Here is a 5,433-nt window from a genome sequence, read left to right as displayed (position 1 = left end):
AATCAGAGCCTCACCGAATGGCTGTGAAGGTTGAACCACAAAATGCACAGAACGTGCTAGTACAGTAGGTGTCTAGAGAAAGATTTTTCCATAATTTTTTAATATAGAATTATATTAGAATTATTATATATACTATACTATATACATACTATATACTATACTATACTATACTATATATAGAATTATTTTTAATATAGAATTATACATAATCATATAGACAGGGGTTATATTATTAATAAGTAGAGGTTCCTAGCTTCCCTTTTCATAATTGTGCTATTTAATTATTCACTCGTATGTAATTATTCTCTGTTTACAGACCTGACATATATTAAGTTCCTGAGATGTATTGAAATTGAAAGTTCTCTGTAATGAACTTGAGTTCTCTGGGCTATCAGTAGCAGCTGGTGAGTCCGGTTTTTAGAAGTATGGTCTTTTTTTTTTTTTTTTGGTATTTAAAAAAAAATTTTATTTTCACTTTTCAGCTTAGTGTGGTTTTTCTTTTCTTTTCTTTTTTGACTTTTTGGGTCACACCTGACAATGCTCAGGGGTTACTCCTGGCTTTGCACTCAGGAATTACTTCTGGTGGTGCTCGGGGGACCATATGGGATGCTGGGAATCAAACCCAGGTTGGTCACATGCAAGGCAAATGCCCTACCTGCTGTGCTATCGCTCCAGCCCCTCTAGAAGTCTAGTCTTAAGGCAAACCAAGAATAAGTCTGCCTTAGAACAGTGTATGAGATAAAATTCTCAGTACTTTAGAAAGAAGGAAAGATCAAGAAAGGAAGAATGGGAAGAAGAAAACTATTAAGAGAAGTCAAAGGATGATTTTTAGCTGGGCTCAGCAGGGCCTCTAGCAAAATATTCATTGGAAAGCTTATATCAGTGTATCCTACATCTCCTCCCAACTCCCAATTTCCCCTAACATAGCCCTTAGCAGTTTTTATTTTTTAATTTTTACACTTAATTTTTTTAATGCTCCACAAGTTAAGGATCACATATTCGACATTTTTATACCAGCGTCTACATTTCACATACCAGAGACAATTTGGGCAACATTGTCTAGCAGCATCAAGAACAATCTTTCTCAATTTTCCATTAGATACTGTATTGGATAAATGTCCCATTCTGTGAACTTATTTCTTACCTGAAACTTCTCCTCCAAGCCAAGCTCAGTGAAGGCAGGAACTGTGTCGTTCACATTCAAAGTGGTCCAAACCTGGGATAATGGATGTGGTTTAGTGGCCAAGTGCATGCTTTGCATGAAGAAGACCAGGGTCCAATCCCCAGAACTGCAAAAGAAACGGAGAAAAAGATCTTTGATATAAAGCAGTTGTTCACTGAAGATTTTTTGCATTCAGCTGAGCTCTGGTGATAACGTAGTAGATTGCCAAACTATTTCACAAGAACTGAGGCACGGGGCCAGGGAGACACCTCAATGTGCTTCGAGCACCTGCCTCACAAATGAGAGGCTAAGAGTCCTATCCCTGGTGCCATCATGTGAACCAAAAGCAATTCTGTCAGCTCTGCTGTCTGTGCTGCCTGGTATTGAGTCATTCCCAGTCTGGGGTCAATGAGACCACCACTCAGGCGGTACAATCCCTGGCAAGTGCCACAGTTGAAAAGGTACCTGAGCACACGGCCAAGGAGTGCAGGTCCTAGGGACACATCTATGAACACTGCAGTGACTCCTGGGAAACAGCATAGCCTGAATGTGCGTGAGCACGACAAAGAGTGTGGTCTCCAGAGTAGAAGTGTGCAAGAATGAGAGTATCAGGAGCACAGGCAGGAGGGCCAGGACAGGAGGGAGGACTCCGGCTTTGCACAGGGCTAGTTTGGAATCCCAGGCATCCCTCTGGTCCCCTGAAACCACTAGGGGCCACATCTGAGCACAGAGGCAGGAATAAACCCTGAGCACTGCAAAAGTGTGGCCCCTCCTTGAACCACTCCCCCCCCTCAAAGAAAACTAAGGGGAGTGCAAACCTCAGCCAACACCAAGTGTGGAGTATGACAACCTGTGGTGTGGCCCCAGCGAGCAACACAGTTCCAGCGAGCAGGAAACTTAGACATGCCACCACCAGGTCACTGCAGCAACGCCACAATGAAGGGAAGGGGAAATAATACAGTAACAAAAACATACAAATGTAGGAGAAATGCCCAGAAATGGAAAGAAAAAAAAGTAAAAAGTAGACACGGCTAAAACTCTGCACAACAACACCCAGGATGGCTAAAAATCTGCACACCAACACCCAGACCTCCGGGACCAGCCACCACCATGCTGAGACCACTCTCCGCACACATGAAGGTACTGGCAGAGGGACAATGCCACGCGGGTTCCGGGGCCGAGACCTCCAAGCCTACTCGAATTGGAGTCGAGCATCTTCCACCCAGATCCTCCAAATTCCAGTAGGCGGGGGTCACACCCACCACCTGGCCCCCTGGCGCCATGTAATCCCATCAGCGGCCAAGACTCAGAGACAATAAAATCCAGATCCCGGAACCGCGCGGCCTCATTCGCGGCCGCGCGACATCTTATTACCTCATTCCTACTTTGGACAAACTTGCAGGCTATCCAAATGTAGCCTGCCCACAGGGCAGAGTCTGGCAAACTCCCCGTGGCCTACCAAATATGCCAAATACCAGTAACAATGATGGGTCTCATTCTCATAAAGAGCCATGAATATCATCTCAGGGCTAGGATGAAAGAGATGTTACTGGGGCCTGCTCGAGGCAATCGACGATCAACAGGATGATGAAATGAAAAAAAAAAAACACCCAGTAAATCTTTAGCTGAATCCTGAACTGTGCGCCCACAAACATCTCAATACAGCTCATAGAGGAACCTGTAGCTGGAGGAACAAAAGAACTGAGCACAGATTTGAGCTGCCCACAAAAGGCACCACGGAGTTTCAATCCTGCCAAGCAAGGTAGAATTGCTTGGTAAAGACTCGGGGCATTCTATTAAAATCCCAGGAGCAGGACACCTTTGAAAGAAGCTTCATATTCTGAAACTAAGGGGTATGCCCTAGAAATCAGAGGAAGCCAAAAGTAGACTCACACTAAAGAAGAGTAAAGCCAGGCAGTCACAAGATCAAGACTTGTGTCTTTATCTGTGGACGTGTGAGTGTGGGGGGGGGGGAGGGGAGTTACTCTTTAGAACAACACAACAGAGTAACTCTTTAGAGCAACACAACAGAATTCAGTCTCTAGAATGTACATATGCAGTGGACAATCACTGTATCACTGTCATCCCATTGTTCACCAATTTACTTGAGCGAGCGCTAGTAACGTCTCCATTCGTCCCAGCCCTGAGATTTTAGCAGCCTCTCCTTACTCGTCTTTCCCAACGCTGCCATATTGGAGACTCTTTCAGGGTCAGGGGAATGAGACCCATTATTGTTACTGTTTTTGGCATATCGAATACACCACGGGTAGCTTGCCAGGCTCTGCGTGTGGGCAGGATACTCTCGGTAGCTTGCCGGGCTCTCCGAGATGCATATATATATATGGAGACGTTACTGGGCCCGCTTGAGCAAATCGACGATCAACGGGAGGGCCTTTACCTATATATATATATATATATATATATATATATATATATCTGTCTGTCCTCCCGTTGTTCGTCGATTTGCTCGAGTGGGCCCAATAACGTCTTCATTTTGAGACTTGTTGTTACTGTGTTTGGCGCATCGAATACGTCACGGGTAGCTTGCCAGGCTTTGCCATGTGAGCGAGATACTCTCAGTAGCTTGCCAGGCTCTCCGATATATATATATATATATATATATTTCCTCTATGATTTTTTGCCTACTGTCTGAACCCCATCAAATATGGTGTGGTAATTATGAAAAATGGGTAGGGAGTGTCTTTTTTTTTAAATTTTTATTAGTGAAACACCATGAGGTACAGTTGTAGACTTACAAATTTTTGTGCTTGGGTTTCAGTTATACAGTGATCGAGTATTCATCCCTCCAACAGTGCCCATTTTCCACCACCACTGATCCCAGTATCCCTCCCACCCCCCATCCCCTCATCCCACCCTGCCTCTGTGGCAGGGCATTCCCTTTTGTTCTCTCTCTACTTTTGGGTGCTGTGGTTTGCAAAATAGGCATTGAGTGGCAATCATATTCAGTCTATAGTCTACTTTCAGCAATGCATCTCCCATCCTGCGAGGATCCTCCCAACACCCTTTATTTGGTGCTCCCTTCTCTATCTGAGCTGCTTTTCCCCCTAGCGTGTGGTTGGCCTCCAAGCCATGGAGTGAACCTCCTGGTACTTATCTCGGCTGTTCTTGGGGTAGGGAGTATCTTATGATGTGTCGCAGCCGCGTGGTCCAGGAATATATTCATGCATATGTGAGGCTTGGCCTGAGTACGTGGAAAGCGGCCTGGAGCCTGGTGGCGGTTGGGTAGTGGAGGTCGGCTGCAGGGGCTGGGTCCCACCCACGGTGAGGGCTCTCACCCGCCCCCCTCTGGGGCGCCCAGAATGAAAACAGCCTAGCACAGAGTCCGGTGTCATGGTTATGGGGGCCTCATTTTATGCTCAGTGGACAATAAAAGCCAATAAACATGCGAAGCAAATAAAGGAAAATGGATCCATAACGAAAGCGAAAAAGAAATAAATAGAAACAGAGTCAAAGGAACCCAGACGTTAGATTTAGCAATCAGGGATTTCTCTAACTCCATGTTAGAGGAAAGGGCAGGAAGAAAGCTTGTCTTGCATCTGGCTGACCCAGGCACCCCCTATGGTCTCCTGAGCCTGCTGCGTCCATGAGGAGTGAGCCCTGAGCCCAAAGCCTGGAGTAAACCCTGAGCACTGCTGGGTATAGCCCGTAATTCTGAAAAAAAAAAAAAAAAAAAGCCAGCATTTACAGGAAAGATAGATTATATTTGAGTTGAGGGGAAGGAATTAGAGGAATTTGGAGATGTTGGGAAAGAAATGAATGGGAAATCTAGAAATTAAAAATATCTGAAATAAAAATAAATATGAGTTGGGGCTAGAGAGATAATTCAGAGTCTATGGAGCTTGCCTTGCATCTGGCTGACCCTGATTCAATCCCCTGCACCACTCATGGTTCCCTGAGCAGCACTAGGAGTGACCCCTGAGGACAAAGCCAGGGGTAACCATGAGCATCCCTGGGTGTGACCCCAGAACAATGTCCCCTGAGCACTTTAGCAGAGGGAGAGCAACCGCCAGCACAGAGCCAGGAATGGTTTCGCTTCCTCCCCTCAACCTCCCACCAACTCCCAACCAGGGCTGTGGCCCAAAACCCAGGAACAAACGAACAAAAACCAAAAACCACAAAAACTATAAAACTCAGATGAAAACAGACATAAATCTGTGTCTAACGTAGACAATAATTCTTTCCGTATAACACCAAAAGCACAAGCCATGAAGGAAATATAGATGAAATTAGATGTCATCCATCTGCAATTC

This window comes from Sorex fumeus, unplaced genomic scaffold (genome assembly GCF_029834395.1).
Source record: "Sorex fumeus unplaced genomic scaffold, SorFum_2.1 ptg000047l, whole genome shotgun sequence".
Classification (NCBI taxonomy): domain Eukaryota; kingdom Metazoa; phylum Chordata; class Mammalia; order Eulipotyphla; family Soricidae; genus Sorex; species Sorex fumeus.
This window is presented reverse-complemented; position numbering follows the sequence as displayed.